The following is a 20,922-nucleotide window of genomic DNA, read 5'->3' as shown; positions in this document are numbered from 1 at the left end:
AGGGGACTGATGACCATAGGTGTTAAGTCCCATAGTGCTCAGAGCCATTTGAACCATTTTTTGAATTCGCTGCAGATCCTCCTGCATTTCAGTACTATTTTCCATTGTTGCAACCTCTCGATACGCCACAGCATCATCTGCAAAAATCCTCAGTGAACTTTCGATGTCATCCACCAGGTCATTTATGTATATTGTGAAGAGCAACGGTCCAATGACATTCTCCTGCGACACACCTGAAATCACTCTTACTCGGAAGACTTCTCTCCATTGGGAATGACATGCTGCGTTCTGTTATCTAGGAACTCCTCAATCCTATCACTCAATTGATCTGATAGTCCGTATGCTCTTACTTTGTTCATTAAACGACTCTGGGGAACTGTGTCAAACGCCTTGCGGAAGTCAAGAAACACGGCATCTACCTGTGAACCCGTGTCTAAGGCCCTCTGAGACTCGTGGACGAATAGCTCGAGCTGGGTTTCACACGACCGTCTTTTTCGAAACCATGCTGATTCCTACAGAGTAGATTTCTAGTCTCCAGAAAAGACATTATACTCGAACATAATACGTGTTCCAAAATTCTACAACTGATCGACGTTAGAGATATAGGTCTATAGTTGGGCACATCTGTTCGACGTCCCTTCTTGAAAACGGGGATGACCTGTACCCTTTTCCAATCCTTTGGAACGCTTCGCTCATCTAGACACCTACGGTACACCGCTGCTAGAAGGGGGGCAAGTTCCTTCGCGTACTCTGGTATCCCATTAGAACCAGCGACCTTTCCTCTTTTGAGCGATTTTAATTGTTTCTCTATCCCTCTGTCGTCTATTTCGATATCTAACATTTTGTCAACTGTGCGACAATCTACAGAAGGAACTACAGTGCAGTCTTCCTCTGTGAAACAGCTTTGGAAGAAGACATTTAGTTTTTCGGCCTTTAGTCTGTCATCCTCTGTTTCAGTACCATTTTGGTCACAGAGCGTCTGGACATTTTGTTTTGATCCACCTACCGCTTTGACATAGGACCAAAATTTCTTACGATTTTCTGCCAAGTCAGTACATAGAACTTTACTTTCGAATTCATTGAAAGCCTCTCGCAAAGCCCTCCTCACACTACATTTCGCTTCACTTAACTTTTGTTTGTCTGCAAGGCTTTGGCTATGTTTATGTTTGTTGTGAAGTTCCTTTTGCTTCCGCAGCAGTTTTCTAACTCGGTTGTTGTACCACGGTGGCTCTTTCCCATCTCTTACGATCTTGCTTGGCACATACTCATCTAACGCATATTGTACGATGGTTCTGAACTTTGTCCACTGATCCTCAACACTATCTGTACTTGAGACAAAACTTTTGTGTTGAGCCGTCAGGTACTCTGTAATCTGCTTTTTGTCACTTTTGCTAAACAGAAAAATCTTCCTACCTTTTTTTAATATTTCTATTTACGGCTGAAATCATCGATGCAGTAACCGCTTTATGATCGATGATTCCCTGCTCTGCATTAACTGATTCAAATAGTTCGGGTCTGTTTGTCACCAGAAGGACAATATGTTATCGCCACGAGTCGGTTCTCTGTTTAACTGCTCAAGGTAGTTTTCAGATAAAGCATTTAAAAATATTTCACTGGATTCTTTGTCCCTGCCACCCGTTATGAACGTTTGAGTCTCCCAGTCTATATCCGGCAAATTAAAATCTCCACCCAGAACTATAACATGGTGGGGAAATCTACTCGAAATATTTTCCAAATTATCCTTCAGGTGCTGAGCCACAACAGCTGCTGAGCCCGGGGGCCTATAGAGACATCCAATTACCATGTCTGAGCCTGCTTTAACCGTGACCTTCACCCAAATCATTTCACAATTCTAATCTCCGTCAATTTCTTTCGATACTATTGCACTTCTTATCACTATAAACACGCCTTCCCCTTCACTGTCCAGCCTGTCTCTGCGGTATACATTCCAATCTGAGTTTAGGATTTCATTACTGTTTACATGTGGTTTCAGCCAACTTTCTGTCCCTATTACTATATGGTCGTTGCGACCGTTTATTAATGACAGCAGTTCTGGGACCTTTCTATAGACGCTCCTGCAGTTTACTATTAGCACATTAATATTGATATTCCCTGTTGCGTTTTGCCTACTCCTGCCTTGCCGCGTCTCAGGAGGCGTCTTGTCGGGCCTAGGGAGGGAATTCTCTAACCCAAAAAAAAAACATGTGCACTCCACACGTACTCCGCTACCATAGTAGCCGCTTCCGGCGTGTAGTGCACGCCTGACCTATTCAGGGGGACCGTACATTTCTCTACCCGATAACGCAGGTCCAGAAATTTGCACCCCAGCTCTCCGCAGAATCATCTGAGCCTCTGGTTTAAGCCTTCCACTCGGCTCCAAACCAGAGGACCGCGATCGGTTCTGGGAACGATACTACAAATAGTTATCTCTGATTCCATCCTGCGAGCGAGGCTTTCCGCCTTCACCAACTCCGCCAACCGCCTGTACGAACTGAGGATGACCTCTGAACCCAGACGGCAGGAGTCATTGGTGCCGACATGAGCAACAATTTGCAGTCAGGTGCACCCAGTGCTCTCTATCGCCGCCGGTAGGGCCTCCTCCACATCTCGGTTGAGACCACCCGGCAAGCAGACAGAGTGAACATTGGCCTTCTTCCTCGACCTTTCCGCTATTTCCCTAAGGGGCTCCATCACCCGCCTAACGTTGGAGCTCCCAATAACCAATAAACCCCTTCCCGTGTGCCTGCTCGGACCTTGCTGAAGGAGCAGCCACATGTCCACTCACAGGCAGAGCGGGGGATGCCACACGGACAGATTCCACATTGACCCTCCGCCTCGTGCGCCGCGAATGCCACTGAACCCGCCACTCCCCATGGGGAGAGGGTGGCCCAACTGCGCCCGGTACCCGCGAAGATGTCTCGACAGCAGGGACAGTGGGTGAAGCATGTAACACCTGGGGTGTACCTTGCGACGCACCAGACTCCCCACTGCCGCTACACTCCGAGGCAGCAGCGTGAAGACGGCTGACCGCGGCCATCAACACGCTCAGCTGTTCGCGAAGAGTGGCCAGCTCCTCCTGCGTCCGTACACAGCAGTCACACATCCTATCCATCCTAAGGATTCAATTTACTGAAGAGACTTAATCAACTTTTAACTAGACTGCTAATTCACTAAAGGCTGCTGATTATTGACTAAACTGTGATTGCTAACCACTTCTTGTAGAAAACTACCTGTCTCCGGACTGTATTCAAAACAAACACTAGCACTACTACCACTATGGCTGACTAAAGGGACTCTCTCTGACTGTATTCAAAATAAACACGAAATCTATGGAACACTATTACTAGAAAAATATCCTAGGAAATATCCTCGTATTAAACAGTCTGAAAAGTGTTCGATGATGCAACACTGTTCCCTTCGCATTTTACGTCCTACGCATAAAAATATCACACCTGTTGCAGGAGCACTATTTACCTGAAATGGACATACATTACTGGAAATTGGAAATTTGTGGTAAGGTCTTATTGGACCAAACGGCTGAGGTCATCGGTCCCTAAGCTTACGCACTCCTTAATTTAACTTTAACTTACGTTAAGGACAACACACACACCCATGCCCGAGGGAGGACTCGAACCTCTGACGAGGAAAGCCGCGCGGACCGTGACAAGGCGCCCAAGACCGCGCGGCTACCCCGTGCGGCTGTAAATCACTATATGAAGATGAAGTGCCATATCATTTTATTAGGATGACGAGAAATCTTATTTTGTTTTCTTTCGACCTTAAATACGTAAACAGGTTGTAAAGAGGAGGAAGTTCTCTCATTCATGCATTTCACGGCGAGCCACTTGTTGCCGATAGCACACACGTCAAAAATGCCCTCGTGAAATAAATAAGTGCAATAGCAGTCGAGACATAATGTGTTGTTTCTGGAACACTGTGGAACTGTGGACGCAATAAAACGCGTAATGAGAATAGTGCTTCTGAGGTTTGACCTACTGAGGCAAACGCACGCAGGTTAGCACAGGATTGCGTCTCCATCCTTTCCTTGCAGCAAATAATTAATCGCGAAGGAGCGAAAGCGAGGGTAAGAATCGTTTCAGGCTTATCGATTGTCACGAGCATTCAGTAATAGTTGGAATACTTGAGAATCTGCGACCGGAAGAGCAGGTGGAATTTGGGAGACGGCTCACCCGGCAATGGATCGGCGCCTTCGTCTTTCATCCACGTCTCGTAGCTCGCTTCTTGAAGCCGCTTTCCTCCGCGCCACCCCGCTGCCTCCAAGGAGCGAGCGATTTAATTAAGTGCTTCTCCTGCCGGTACCTCGCACGGTGAGGTGAGGTGAGGACTCACACGGAACGGTGAGGGGGAGGGGGTTGGTTCTGCCGGATCGAAGGTGAGCTGTGAGCAGCGGCGCTCAACTTTAATTACTGTTCCGCCGGTGGTGCCGCCTAGCGGCGCGGTGCGACATGTCCGACACCTGCCCCGCGAATTATTCCCCGGCCCTCCTCCTCCCCCCCCCCCTCCCCGTGGCCCAATAATAAGCCGAATGGGGCCACTCGGCAACTTTCGCCTTCAGACCTGCTCGGCGTTTCTCGTCTGAACAGCCGGCGAATTTCCGCCCCTGTCGCCGTTAATAGCAAGACCAAGGTAAAGGGATGGGAGGGAAGGGTGAATTCCGTCTGTCTCAAGGCTGCTCTTTCACCGTGTCGTTACGATAGTGTCAGATGTCTTGGCTACCCTCCAATGAAGACGCTTACTCAGCGAATATTTATTAGAGCAGCCTATTTGTACCAAAGATTTTCCATTTTTGTGTTGGCAGAAGAGCCAAGACCGTGTTACGAGTGGAGGCCAAAATGCACTCGTTTTAGCTCATATAGGCTGGCGTGAGGAGGGAAGAAGTATATTGACGTGAGGTCTGGAATATGACAAGGAACGAGAATTCAAAAATCGGACGTAATTAGTTTGATACTTAACTTTAATCCATTAATGATAAACGTACCTCTTGAAAGTACATTATTCCCAATATTATCTGTTCAGAATACATTCATGAAGACAGTCTTTATAGTAATTCAATATGGTGCCTTTCTAGGTCGTACCAAATGACTTAGCTGAAGGCTATGCGAAAATGTCGTCTCTGCAAATGAGAACGTATGTAGACAGTGAACAATCGACAGCAATGTCGGCTGTACAACTGGGGCGAGTGCTAGGGTGTCTCTCTAGACTAGACCTGCCGTGTGGCGGCGCTCGGTTTGCAATCACTGATAGTGGCGACACGCGGGTCCGACGTATACTAACGGACCGCGGCCGACTTAAATGCTACCACCTAGCAAGTATGGTGTCTGGCGGTGACACCACATCCATCATGTTCCCGTTCGCAAAGGAGCTATCTGGAAAAACACAATAACTTCTATAACGCATTTGTTTCTTTATTCTCACTTCTCTGTCCGTAACTACAACGTTACGTCCATGCTTCCCCATTACCTCAGTATTGAGAACAGAGCAGATTACTAATTTTTGTGACTGTTCTCGGTAAAACCAAGATAAAAATAATGAAGGAAACTATAAGTTTTCAGAGATCTTTTCAGGTCTCTCGAAGACCTATGGTGTATGCACACTCAAGCGACGAATGAAAATTTGGAAAAAAGACGGGAATTCTGACTAGACAGACTTTCGTTCGTCGCTACTGTCTTTATACAGGGTGAAGAAAAATTTGCTCACTCGAACTTCGCAGCGCGATTCCTCACATACTGGGAATACAAAAATGTCTGTCACAAAATTTCGTCCTGTGCATACTTCGGCCAATAAATTAACCTTAAAGATTGGTTGTCTGGCAACACTGTAACAACATGTACGGTAACTAACTCCAAAACGTGGGTTTAAATGGCTCTGAGCACTATGGGGCTTAACATCTGGGGTCGTCAGTTCAGTAGACTTAGAACTACTTAAACCTAAATAACCTAAGGACATCACACATAAATGCCCTAGGCAGGATTCGAACCTGCGACCGTAGAAGCAGCGCGGTTCCCGACTGAAGCGCCTAGAACCGCAAAGGCCATAGTGGCCGTCGTAACTACCTCCGCCAGCAGCTACAGTTGTACTGAGCAGGTGGTGCAATGGATAGCCTTTTTGGATTAGCATGCAAGAGGTCGACGTTTTCATTCTGGATCGAGGCTTATTTGTTTTTATTTGCTAAAAGTAGTCTGCATGGGACGGTACCTGGAGTCTTAATCTTCATCCAGTGATTACAGTGGGTCGTCTTGCTGTTATGTGCTACGACCATAGAAACGGAAATATAATCGTTTTCATTGGTCAGGTTTTAAAAAAGCCTTTTGCACGTCGTGGACGCGAATTGGTTCTCGCCAACGCATCTGATAGATCTGGAAACCTTTTTCTGTGTTCCCTTCCCGTATGGGCCCATCGAAATTATATGCAAAGCACGTTGCTAGCCCTACTGGTGACGTAAGGCCCTAGCGAAATGTAATACACGTGAACATGGCAGGAATAGTCGTTCGTATTAAAGGTTATTACTATTGGACCATTGGAGAATGGTACACAAAAAACAAGTTTGGAATCTAGTAGATGCAGAGGTGCGAAACAATTTGGGTCCAGGACGTGCAAAAAGGTTTCTTTAAAAGGTAACCAATGAAAACGATGGTATTTTCAGTTCTGTGTTTGTAGTGCATAACTGCAAATGTTTCTTAGAAGACCCACTGTAACTTCTATAAAACGTTTAAGCCGCCATATATCGCACCACATAGAATACATTTAGCAAATAGAAACAAACGAACCTTGCTCTAGAATCGAACCTTCGACCTCCTGCATTCTAGCCCAAAATGCTACCCACGGCATCAACTGCACAGCAGTGATCTACCTGTTGGCAGAAGGAGACACTGTACACGCGATAACAGTGTTGCCAGACTGCCTGTCTTTGCCATCCATTTACTGTCTGAAATATTCTCAGTACGAAATTTTGTGACAGACATTTTTGTGTTGCTAGTAACACACCCACTGCGAACTCCGAGTGCACGAATTTTTGTTCACCCTGGATATAAGACGGTTAGAACTAAAATAGTGGCAACTATTTATTCACAACAGATACAAATGAGGTATATGATCCTCTCTCTGTTACTGTGCTTCAAAGTAGCCACCAGCGTTGTGTAGAACCCGATGCCAGCGATGTGGAAGGAGTAGTTTACCGTTAGCAGAGCCTGTTCTGTTCATGGTGCGAACGGAACGGTCTACTGCCTGTCCAATCTCTGGAACAGTTCTAAAGCGAATGCCTCTAAGTAGTTCCTTCATCTCCGTAATCAAATCAAAGTCACAAGGACTTAAGTCCGCCGACTACGGTGGATGGTGCAGTACTTCCCAGTCCCATTGACCGAACAGAGCGACCACAGTTTGCGCTGTATTCGCCCGCGCATCGTTGTACAAACCAATGCGTGGGTTGCGCAAAAAGTGTCGCCGCTTCTTTCGCTAAGCTGGTCGTAGGTGATGCTCCAAAAACGAACAGTAATCTTTGTGACTTTGATTTGATTCCGAAGATGAAGGAATCACTTCGTGGCATTCGTTTCAGAACTGTTCCAAAGATTCGACAGGCAGTAGACCGCTCCATTCGCAGCATCAATTGAACAGGCTCTGCTAACGGTATACTACGCCTTCCACATCACTGGCAACGGGTTCTACACAACGCTGGTGACTACTTTGAAGGACAGTCACAGGTGCGAGCATCGGTTGCGACTAAATATTTGCCACTATTTAAGTTGCAGCCCTCGTACATCACAGATGTGTGAGACTTGAAAAGGTCTCTAGATCCATAGAGTTTGATTTGATTAAAAGCACCTACGCCTGGCTTTCAGACTAGATCCACAGTTTCTTTCGATGCTGAGGTGTTGTTCCAAGTAGAGTTGGAGAGCCTCTGCAGTGCTGTTTCGGTGTAGGGGCAACATCAAGTGGGTTGAGGCACGAACGGGAATTTGGATCGAGAAGAGAGGCGTCTTAGAGTAGTCCGTTGTGTTGTACAAAACTACTGTGTCAGGGTAGCGTAGTGGTTATCACGTTTGTCTATTGAGCGGGAGAACTGAGTTCGAATTTCCGGTCTTAGTAGAAATCCTTATGTATCGCTTCAGTCTGCATATGTACATCACGAATGGAAAACTTAAGAATAATATAAATTTACTATCTTTTCATTGGTGTTTCTACTCGGCCAGTGAAGTATTCATAGGAAAACATCGTCAGGGCTTCGATTAGCCATCGAAGAACGGACCAAACAAGTATGTGACCATAGACGCTGCCCTTCTCTGAATACGTTCGATGTCTCCTGTTAGTCCTACTTAGTACGAGTGTCGGGGTCTTGTGAACATTCTAGGATAGGTTGCGCGAGTGCTTTTTAAGCAATCTCCTTTGTCGGACGATTATATTTCTTTAGTATTCTACCAATGAACCGGAATCTGACACCAGCTTACCCACTATTGGAGCGTTTGTGATCGTTCCATTTCATGTCCCCACAAAATTTTACACCATGGTTTTTGTATGAGTTGACTGATTCCAACAGTAAGTCACCGCTAATACAACGTGGAAGACGCAGCATTCTGACGTCTAGTCTGATGCGCCCTCCCACAACTTCCTCGCCTGTGCTTACCTCTTCATCTCAGTCCAAGCGAGGTGGCGCAGTATTTAGCACAGTGGACTCGCATTCGGGAGGACGAGGGGTCAAATCCGCATACGTCCATCCCGATTTAGGTTTCCCGTAATTCCCCAAATAACTTTACGCCAATTCCTAAATGGTTCCCTTGAAAGGGCACGGCCTATTGCCTTCCCCATTCTTACTTAATCCGATAGGACCAACCAGTCTTCAACTCAGAGGAGTACTTACACCCAACTTCACCAATTCTTCGTGACAGTTTTGCGCTCTACAACTCTCTCTAGTATCATGAAAGAGAGCGACTATTATCACAGCACATGTCTTATCATTCCCAACGTTTCCCACATATTCCTTTCGTCACTGATTCTGTGGAAACATTTAGTGTGTTTTCAGTTTACCTAATTTTCAACATCTTTCTATAGTACCACATATCAGACACTTAGATTCCATTCTTCTCCGGTTTTACCACAGTCCATGATTCGCATCGATAGAACACTGTTGTCCAAACGTACCATTACGTTCTCAGAAATGTCTTCCTGAACTTAAAAAATGGTTCAAATGGATCTGAGCACTAAGGGACTTAACTTCTGAGGTCATCAGACCCCTAGAGCTTACAACTACTTAAACCTAACTAACCTAAGGACATCTCACACATCCATGCCCGAGGCAGGATTCGAACCTGCGACCGTAGCGCTCGCGCGTTTTCACACTATAGTGCCTAGAACCGCTCGGTCACTACGACCGGCTCCTGTAGTTAAGGCGAGTACTGTAACTCCCTGCCATTGCCCGTGCTCGGCCATTTTGCTTCCAAAGTAGCAACATTGCTTCTCTTAGTCTTCAACGTGCTTCAAAATTTTGACAGTCATTTTAACGCTTATTTCATTCCTGTCACTCATTCTTACTTTCGACACTCTTCAGGTTCCTCTCACAAGGTTAAGGTCTCAGCCACGGCCAAACTTTTCCTCTCATTTGTGTATGATCTAAAATGAAAGACTCTAAAGCATTTCGGCTCCCACCCTCTCCACACTCCTCCTTTTTGAAAATACAGCCGCAAGATTCATGGCGCGCAATCAATTGAGAATTGACGGAATTGATACGTAATTGAAAACTCAGCATTTTTAATCAACATATCTGGGATCCGCAAGGGTGTCTTTTCCTAGAAATCGAGGGGAGAAACTTTTTCAATGAGTGCCTATGTACCTACAATGTAAAATCTCTTCAACGACAGCACCTTTGGTGTAGCGACCAAGACATCTGGCTGTGGAGTGTATAAAGCTCTGTTCCCTTCCCATTTGCGTTCTACAGCTTTCTTTTACTTGTATTTTTTTACGCTTCCACATTGGTAGGCATAGGAGAGCTAATAAGCAAGTAAATCTGTATGAAATAATTACAAACTAGGCATACAAATTGAAACGTCCCCTTAGTTAGCGCAACGCAATCTGACTTTCAAAAATCCCTACGAAAGAATGGCCCTGACTAACATTAACCTATACCTTTCACATATCACTTACCTCACCAAAAATCTTCGTCACTCGAACTACTGCAATACAGCGAGCGCCACTACTGCCTGCTAAATAAAAGATCCAAACTACGGAAGGCACTAACTACTGATAGGCATACTTAGCAAATGAAAGAATTTGATAGAGAACAAACAATGTATTTACCTTAATAGTGCTCAAAAGTCATTATTTTCATGACATCCAGTCTTACAAATTTCAAAACTACTCCATCTCTCTCCTCACATCCACCACTGCTGGCGGCTCACCTCCAACTGTGCAACGCTACGCGCCGCTAACATCCAGCTGCCCAACACTACAATGGCGAGTATTACAACATTACCATCCAGCCACAGACTGCACACAGCACAGCCAGTGATTTTCATACAGAGCGCTACGTGGCGGCGGCGTTACCAACGTAAGAACCTAAACAGCCTACTTACAAAATTTCCAAAACGACCTGAAGTGTTAAAGAATTAAAATTGTAAGCTTCGTTGTATGGCAACCATTCCGCGTGAGATTCCTGCGAAGACGTGCATTTGACTCTCGTTATCCAATAGGGGAAAGAAACTGACTCTTCTCAGAGTAGTTAGCGTGCAGCAGGGTCGGCCACTGCCTGCCAAACCGCATGCAGGACGTGTGTGTGGACCGCGTTCGGGGAAACGTAGCCTGTCACGGCATTCTTTGGTCCTTCCAGGAAGTACCTAGTATGGTGTGCCAATTCATTTAGAGTTGTGGTGTGACGTTTTCCTGTTACAGTGACTCTCCTCAGATCGGAAGAATCGTGATGTCATCGCTCTTTTCCCTTTTCTACTTATTCGTGGTATGAAATACTTTCACAGGCCCAATTCTTGTTTGCAGGCTAGCGAACTGACTGAAGAGAGAGATGGAAATTCTCAATACTTGCAGTCCCATAAGGAACGGGTATGGCAAATTTGCAATGAAACAAAATTACAACATCAAACACAAACGATTTAGTTGACAATGAAAGAGCAGAAAATTATAACGATCGATAGACAGGAATCTTTGCTCATCAAAAACACCATCTGCTAATTTTTCAGGCATGAAGACGTCAGGAAATCGGTGGTATGAACAGTAAAATGTTTGAAGGGACAGGCATTATTCCACCGTCAGTTGAACCAGTTTTCGGGGCGAATATTATGGAGAATGACATACAGGGTGAGACACTAACTATTACCACCAAGAATAACACCGACGATATGATAGGGGCTGAAACGTTTGTGGGACAAAAGTTGCATGCTACAACGGAGGCCATAGTATGACGTTAGTTCTTTGTTGCTAGGTGGAGTCGCTTCAGATAAATGTAGGTCAAATTTGTTCTTTTTTTTTAAATGGGAGGCTTTCATTTGGTACTTATTTTCTGATAGCGGCTATCGAGACAAATCCAATGATGTGCAACAGTAAGGTCTTCGAAGTTCAACAAAAGTCTAAAAGGTGGGGTGACGTCCTTATACAGAAGCCGTTCGAAGATATGACCATTGGTATCAGTGCAGTGCTGCAATCTTCTTATCATGGAATGAGTGGTATTCCTTATCACATCGACACTTACCGAAGCACATGCTCTGAAAATTGTATCTCTGATATCGTACAAACAATAAATATTCTCCGAATACGGCGTATCCATCTAACATGCCATTGACATGTAAACACCATTCGATGGTTTCGCAAAACAACACCAATAGCAATGGTATGAGTAGCATCGTCGAAACCAGCGAATGTGATGGATGTATTCATTCGAAGAACAAGTCGATGTACACTTCTCATTTACGGAGAATGCCAACGAAATTCATTGTGAGTGGGTACTTATACGCTAAAATTTATCCTCAACGTACTCACCCTACACGTCGTACATTTAAATATGTGTATGATAAATTGAGAAGAACTGGAACTTTAACGCATCGGAAACATATCCTGCAAAGGAAAGTTACTAACGAGGAAACGGAAATTTGTACTCTTGCAAAAAAATAAAAAAAAAATTCAAATGGCTCTGAGTACTATGGGACTTAAATTCTGAGGTCATCGGACCCCTAGAACTTAGAACTACTTAAACCTAACTAACCTAAGGACACCACACACATCTATGCCCGAGGCACGATTCGAACCTGCGACCGTAGCGGTCGCACGGCTCCAGATCCTGGCGCCGAGAACCGCTCGCCCACTCCGGTACTCTTGCTACTGTGATTAGAGATCCTTGTGTTAGTTGGCGTCAGAACCCAAGGGAATCTGGCATGAGCCAGTGCAGTGTTGTTCGTGTTCTGTATCATCATAAATATCATTCTTACCATATCACTCACCACCAAGAATTAACTGGTACGCATTGTATGCATTCACGAACCATCAGAATGTTAATTTGCATAACATGCATTATTGGGCAACTGAAAATCCATGCTGGCTGCGGCAAGTTGCCCGCCAAATACCGTAGTCGGTGAATGTATGGTGTGGGATTCTCGAGGATAGAATTATAAGCCCCTATTTCATCGAAGGAAATCTTAACGCTAGGAAGTATACAACATTCCTGCAAGAAACATTAGGTCTTTTATTGGAAAGAATACCTTAAGGAACGCAGTGTGGTATCAAACGATTGGTATCCGGCACATTTCTCGCTGATGGCTAGAAATCAGTTGCAGAGAAAATTCCCAGATTGTTGGATTGGACGCGGAGGAGATGTGTCGTGCCTGGCTCATTCACCAGACTTGACGCTTCTGGATTTTTTCTTTTGGGGGTTAATAAAAGACGTTGTTTATAAATCCGTTCCAACTACACCTGAAGATATACGAGAGAGAATTGTCATAGCATGTGCTTCGACAATTGACGATGTGATAAGCAATATCATTCAACCCATGATAAGAAGATTGCAGCACTGCATTGATACCGATGGTTATCAATTCGGACACTTGCAGCAAATGGACGTGCATGCCACCTTTGTGACCTTCGTTGACCTTCAAAGACTTTACTGTTACACTTCATTGGATTCACAACGATTGCCGCTATCCGAAAATAAGTATTAAACTATAACATCCCAACAAAAAAAAGTTGACCTTCATATCTCTGGCGCGGCACCACATAGCAACAAAAAACCAATGTCATATTATGGCCCCCACTGTACCATGCAACTTTTGTCCCACATACTTTTCAACTCCTATTATACTTTTGGAGTTATTCTTCCTGGCAATAGTTAGATACTCACCCTGTAGAAAGGGTGTATCACAGTTCAAATTACACACTTGTGGAGGTTGTAGAGGAGACATGTAAATTAAGTTTTACACAATAACAAATGTCCTGAAACGTCATCCAACCGTGCTACAACGTGCCATAGTTACAAGCTCCGGCGCCTGTAAGTGTATGTCTGTCTATTCAGGGTTATTCCTTGATGATGTTAAAAGCTTTCTAGGATGATGCAGTAGGATAAACTGTCAATACGAGGTGAGGTTCCCTGTACCAGAGACAAACCAGTCAAGAGTTACAAGCGAAAACTTTTCTGATCCCTCTGACAGTGCAAATACATGTACTGGTACTGTTGTTGCTAAGGCTGTAGGGTAGGAACTTACAGAGGTGGTAGTATTGACTAAAACAAGGAAAAATGTCTAGTAAATATGGGCTATAAAAGGCTTGAGAGCTTTGAGTAGTTGTTCAATACAGGAGATGCGTTTGACAGTAGCGAAGATGAACAAGTGCTTCTAGCCCCTCAGGAATACGTTTTTGACCCCGTCTATCGGACCATTGGTGGAGGAATGGAATGTCGTCCACGAGGACTCGTTAGCAACCTTGTTACCAGCGTGGGAGTACGTTGCAGAGCACGCACTGCCGTCACAGGTGATCACACACCCTATTAAGAACCATGTCGCGCCTTTTGTAATGTCCAGTGGGCCACAATAAATCGCGGTTACTTCAGTCTAATTATTCTCTTTGCAACGAAATTGTCAGTTCTGTTCGTCTCATCACTTATTTATTTCACTTACCTTGTGTATTATCCTCTAGCTATTGTTTCAATGTTTTATTTATTTATTTATTGTTTCGTGGCACCAAATTAAGAAGAAGTCTCCATGGTCATGGAACGAGTCAATACATGAAACTATAACACGATATTAGAAACAGATAAAGTGAAATATAGGAAACGTATTCAGGCGACTATTCGTAAGTTTAAATAAAGAAAATCAACAATGTAACACTGGAATTTGCTTAATTTTTCAGCTCTTCCAGGAGCTCCTCAACAGAATAGAAGTAGTGAGCCATGAGGAAACTCTTCACTTTAGGCTTAAAAGTGTTTGGGCTGCTGCTAAGTTTTTTGAGTTCTTGTGGTAGCTTATTGAAAATGGATGCAGCAGAATAGTGCACTCCTTTCTGCACAAGAGTCAAGGATGTGCATTCCAAATGCAGATTTGATTTCTGCCTAGTATTAACTGAGAGAAAGCTGCTAACTCTTGGGAATAAGCTAATATTGCTAACAACGAACGACATTAAAGGAAATCTATACTGTGAAGGCAATGTCAGAATTCCTAGACTATTGAATAAGGGTCGACAAGAGGTTGTCGAACTTACACCACATATAGCTCGAACAGCCCGTTTTTGAGCCAAAAATACCTTTTTTTAATCAGAAGAATTACCCCAAAAAATAATACCATATGACATAAGCGTATGAAAATATGCGAAGTAGACTACTTTTCGTGTTGAACGGTCACTTATTTCAGATACTGTTGTAATGGTAAATAAAGCAGCATTTAGTTTCTGAACAAGATCCTGAACATGGGCTTTTCACGACAGCTTACTATCTATCCGAACGCCTAGGAACTTGAACTGTTCCGTCTCGCGTATAATATGCCCGTACTGTCTGATCAAAATATCTGTTTTTGTTGAATTGTGAGTTAGAAACTGTAAAAACTGAGTCTTACTGTGATTTAACATCAAATTATTTTCCACAAGCCATGAACTTATTTCATGAACTACACTATTCGATAATGTTTCAATATTACTCACAAGATCCTTCACTACCAAGCTGGTGTCATCAGCAAAAAGAAATATTTTTGAATCACCTGTAATACTAGAAAGGCATATCATTTATATAAATGTTACTTGTCAGTAACACATCATACGGAAGCTACTTACGCCTTGAACTTTTGCGTGAGAGTGTATCGTCCTAGACCCCGTTTCGACTGTACAAAATGATAGGCGTATTGCAAAACTATTGAATGTAAGTGAAATTCCTGTACTGCATTTGGATGGATGTGTGCCCTCACTCGACCATTCTGTACGTGGGAAACACCACCCTGTGACGTGAAGTGTGGTTCGCCGGTGAACTATATAGTGTTTTAAGTTCCGAGAGCGCACCTACTTTAACCTCTGAATTGCTCGCAGTACCCTAAACGAGCAGGAGGGAGAAATAAGTATACTTGCTTGTACGATAAGTGCATGCAAACTCTCTCGGCGTAAAATACGTTACAACCTAGGATACGGAGCCTGTAGTGCATTAGCCGAGGCCTTGGATGCCAACAAGTGGGTTAGAATTAACATAGAAGGCCAATAAATTGTGCTCTGTGCTCAACGGCGAGCATGTTACGATCCGCATACAGCACCTCTGTTCACGCAAACGCCTACACTCAACCTTCCAAGGCTGGTACCTTAGGACAGGGAAATTAGCCTGCATGTCTCTTCACACGGCAGTAGTGCTCGCTGTCCAACTCCGGGCGACCAGTTTTTCCTGTGCAACTGAGAAACATGTCTTGAAAATAAGCTTCAACTTGAGAGCCACAAAATTCTAAGTAATATTTGACTGTGCGATTGAAAATACACGAAAACTGAAACTGTATTTTATCTTTTTCCGGTCATGAGTAACACCAGGCATATATCAGACATGAAGAATTTCACACATCTCTGAGCTCGACACTGCACCTTAGCAATTGGGAGAGTAAATGAAGCTTTAAGTATAAATTTGAACTTCTAAGGAACTCCTGAATGAAATGCCCTGCAAAGGGGTTGTTTCTCATTAACTTTATGTATCACAGAGTAAGTGTTTGATATTAAGAGTGAATTTTGCTTTTTTATAGCAGTATTTATGGAGAGTAATGACGTGTTTGTGTTGTTAAGGACGTTGGAAGACAAAAGTTGTGGAGAAACTTGAGTTTGAGACAGTGTTGGCGGGTGATTTCGTGCTAATATGTTACAGCACGCTGTAAATATTGAACTAATATTATACCTTTTCTCTTTGAAAGCGTGCTGGTATGCAAATAAAATGGACGAAAAGATGTTCTGTAGAGCTGTTTCCACGATAACTAGAAACGAGTGTCGGGTGCTGAAATTATAGTGAGCTGTGCTACGATCAACTCAGAAAAGGGACGCAGTTGTTTGTTTGCGACTGAACATGCTCTCGTGTGACGTCATTCCTGCCAGCACTGAGTGTACTGTATTGCTCACAGAACCAGGTCAGTATTTTCTTTGAAAGTGTGTGTAAAATATTGTACAAGAAACATGATGAATTGTGAAGATGATTGCTTCAGAGGCGCTGTACCAGTGGATATTTGGAGGAGATGTTGAGAGTTTATGAGTTAAGCACACCTGCTCCAATTTTAAATCTAACAAGGGGAGCGTGCAGAATGGAACCGACCGATTTGTCCCAAACTAGGTGAGTAGAAACAGGTAGATGTCCGTTTCAAGTACCTACAATATTTCGCATGTGAGCCCTAGGAAAGATGAAAACGTTCTCTAAGGATTTACAGATGATGTTTGAAAGATTTTTCAGCCACAGTTCACTTATTGGTGCTATGGTGGAGTGGCCAACCCCACCAACTGGCAGTTCATCAGTTCAGGTTCGATTCTTGTTGCATACCATCTTTCTCTTTGAAACTTCCTGACAGATTAAAACTGTGTGCCGGACCGAGATTCGAACTCGGGACCTTTGCCTTTCGCGGGCAACTGCTCTACCAACTGAGCTACCCAAGCACGACTCACGCCTCGTCCTCACAGCTTTACTTCTGCCAGTACCTCGTCTCCTACCTTCCATACTTCACAGAAGGTAGGAGACGAGGTACTGTCGGAATTAAAGCTGTCAATAGGGAGCGTGTGTCGTGCTTGGGTAGCTCAGTTGGTACAGCACTTGCCCGCGAAAGGCAAAGGTCCCCAGTTCGAGTCTCGGTCCGGCACACAGTTTTAATCTGCCAGGAAGTTTCATTTCAGCGAACACTCAGCTGCAGAGTGAAAATCTCATCTTTCTCTTTCTTTTTCATCGCCTTTAATGCAATGACGAACTGACGAAATATATACAAAAATGTAAATGTTCTTCTTTTTCAAATACTTGAATCTCCAAATGTTCTTGACCAACTCATTTGACGTTTTGACACAACTTTTCATTATAATACAGGTTGGCTTTTAGGTATGATTTATTTTATATACATACATTGATTGCTTTGAAATTATGACACAGTGCTGCACTCGGATACTCAAGTTTTTTTATATACCTACTAGTATGTATGTAATATATATGTAATAAACAGAGAAACGTTATAAAAATGTAAATGTTTGTTTGTTCAAAATCGTTAATCTGCTAAAGTTCTTCACCAATTGCTTTGAAATTTTGACACGACGTTCAATTCCAATTGAGGCGTGATTTTAGATATCTACTTATATGATACATGTCCATTTTTGATATATATATATATATATATATATATATATATATATATATAACGGTCTTAGGTGGCTTATTGGTTTATGATTAGAATGCTCCTGCTGATTCTGAATTTACGGTAACAATAAACGAGGCTCAATATCAGAGAGAGACGGAAAGAGGAGATAGATGGAGGGGGGCTGGAGGAAATGTATATAGAAAACAGGGAGGAGGAGGTGGAAGGAGAAGGGGATGAGAAGATAAAGAGAGGGGAGGAGGACAGATAGAGGGGGAAGTGGAAGGAGATGGACAAATAGTGAGGGTGGGTGATAAGGTCTTAGATAGGAGAGAGAAACTGGTTAGGACAAAATCCAATTCCCAAACATATTAGAAATGTGTGCTTTCCCATTCCTTTCTTTCCATTTAAACAGGCTGAGCCTGAGCAAAGCGTGGGCCTTACAGGTAGTCATCTATAAAATTTAAACATGTATAAACAATTCAGTATATATGCTTAACATTAATATATTCACTTTACTTATGATTAATATCCTTACCACTAGGTCTGAGGCGCCTTACCACGGTTCACGCAGCTCCACCCGTCAGAGGTTTGAGTCCTCGAGTCCTCCCTCGGACATGTTGTGTTATCCTTAGCGTAAGTTAGTTTAAGTTAGATTCAGTAGTGAGTAAACCTAGGGACCGATGACCTCAAGTTGGTCATGTAAGAAGTTATCACAAATTTCCAAAAATTATTACCGCTGTCAGTCAAAAAGCTATAGGTGATGGTACGAAAGCGAGCATACGAGGAAAACGGGTATGAAAGTGAATGAAATGAGTGGTGTGTATGGGTGTGATGTTCACAATGCACTTTTTCGCTTTCTGTGTTTGTTATTTTGAAACAGTGATACGTTGGATAAAGCGGGGAGTGAAAGAACTAGAACATACTTAGTTGTTAATAAAACATTTGCGGAAATCATAAACATATAAATAAGATGATTGATCCGTGCATTAGGTGAAGCTATCACAACGACGTAGTGAAACATAATCTGCATATTTTGGTAATGTTGTAGTGCAATGGTAAAATGAACCAGTTCGAAACATAGTTTCGTGGAGGCCACGGAATATAATGCGGACAGACCTCTATCAACTCTTGTCTCATGCTTTCGTTGTAGGAGAGGGTGCAGAGCCATCTGGTGTTTAACTATGGCATTTCATCGTCGCAGTGCACCGTGTATTGTTTGTGACGGTGGACGCTCCCTGGAATGGCTGCAAATATTTCGACGTCCGTAGAGACTCATGTCGTGTGAAACATAAAGTTTAACTGACAAGGGAATTCAGCACTGTAAAAATTATCTTCCTCACTATCTTGTCAGAATAGTATTTTTCACTGTCAGACATGAAGACCTAAAGGAAAGGTTGGAACGGTACGCGTGAGAGAGAGACAGAGAGAGAGAGAGAGAGAGAGAGAGAGAGCGAAAGCAAAGTTAGAGAAGGAGATACTAATTCCCCTAGGGGTTTATTCCGTCAGCGACCGCTGTAATTGCCGGCACGCCTGTTTCTGTGTCTCCGTCTGCCCTGTAGTCGGGGCAAGCTGTTGAACTGCCAACTGTTCCGTCTGGGCGCCTGCTGAATATTCAGGTGGGAATATTCATTTAGGAGCCGACAGCAACTTTGATCCTGGCTGCGTTGTCTGCCCACGCCATGTCCAAGAGAGACGTCTGTGTGTGTATGTGTGTGTGTGTATGTATGTGTGTGACTGTGTTCGTGGAATGACCAAGAGAGTTACGTACCGGGAATTCCACAACACCAATAAATACGACCGCACAGATCCGACAGGTATTCATCGGGCTCTGGTGAAGGATGAAGAAAAAAATTGGCAGTTTTTAATTGCCCGTGACGTGACGGTATTGGGTGCAAATGGCTTTTTCTCTCGACTATTGGCGTAGCGGTGAACGTAAAGCAAAATCAGTTAAATCCGCTTACAGCTTCGCCGCGTGGGCTGTTCAGCGCCACACAAATTTTGTCGCTCACGTTACGTGCGATTTACACTGATGGGAGGGGCACCTGATCAAGCACTTCCTTTTAATATTAGCGCCTGCCGTTTTGAATCCTAGTTATTCGGAGAGCTTTACATAATCGAGACAACGGTTATGTTTCAATAAAGCAACAAAATGTAGGAGAAAATATTCTCGACGAACTGTACTACGCAAATGTTTTAGATTTTTCCTGCGTGGTTATCTAACGTAAGTACACAATTGTTTCTTCTGGTATCTGGCAACTGAAATGAGATCCCTTAGGACTGTAAAAGGTTCTATCGGAATACGCTGGTCAGTAAAGAGCTACATTAGGCAGAAATTACATTTACTATAAGAAACCAATTTGAAGGCGTCAGATGAAAACGGAACGAACATCTCGAGAGAGTGAGAATCGACTCCCGTGTGTAAAGCAGATTCAAAAGTTTGATTAACTTACAAGTGAGTTAATGTGTTGAATATATGCACGTGTGTGGGACAATATTGATGAAAAGTTTCAAATTTAGTTAGAAGTCGATAAGAGCTCTCATTGCGAAACTCTGGATGAGTAATTATCGCTCCATTTTAATCGTAGGCTACACCTTCACGCGTCTCTATGTTAATGACTTCAAATTCCTGAACTGTGAGTTTTATAATGATACAATTTTGCAGGTAGATTCAGTGATATATGTGGACACTGTCAACAAAGTGTTTTGTGAATAGAGTAGTAAATTACTAACAAATTGAAACATCGTGCCCTAATGTGAAGTTTTACTGTGTGAGTTTTAAGCAAAGCTAGTTTCCCCGTATCTAAACTTTTGTGTCGCCATATTGTGATGGAACTGGTCAGTGGACCATATTTTTTATAAACAAGGGTAGCCAATACGCTCAAAGGATTAGGAAAATCGACGTACAAAATTCTTCATACGTTATAATAACTTTGATTTATACTTTAAATTACGAAATGGTGAAGTATTTTAGTCTCATTAAATTATAAAAAAAATTGTAATGAATCATTCTTAAGGAAAAAAGAACTAGATATACTTAAAAGTTATTTTCTAAATTTTGTACAGAGGTTTTAAATTAATAACTGTTATTGTCATTATTGTTATTCTGTAATTTATTCATAGTAATAATTGTTGGAAAATCATATGTGAA

General features: G+C 43.2%; 1 non-coding gene across 1 annotated transcript; it reads right to left on the bottom strand.

Moving 5' to 3' along the window:
• Positions 1–17,017: 17,017 nt before the first annotated feature.
• Trnas-cga (transfer RNA serine (anticodon CGA)) lies at positions 17,018–17,092 on the bottom strand. The gene has a single exon. It is a non-coding gene; the product is annotated as a tRNA-Ser (tRNA).
• Positions 17,093–20,922: the final 3,830 nt, after the last annotated feature.

The sequence above is a fragment of the Schistocerca gregaria genome, chromosome 8, assembly GCF_023897955.1.
Source record: "Schistocerca gregaria isolate iqSchGreg1 chromosome 8, iqSchGreg1.2, whole genome shotgun sequence".
Classification (NCBI taxonomy): domain Eukaryota; kingdom Metazoa; phylum Arthropoda; class Insecta; order Orthoptera; family Acrididae; genus Schistocerca; species Schistocerca gregaria.
This window is presented reverse-complemented; position numbering and strand designations above follow the sequence as displayed.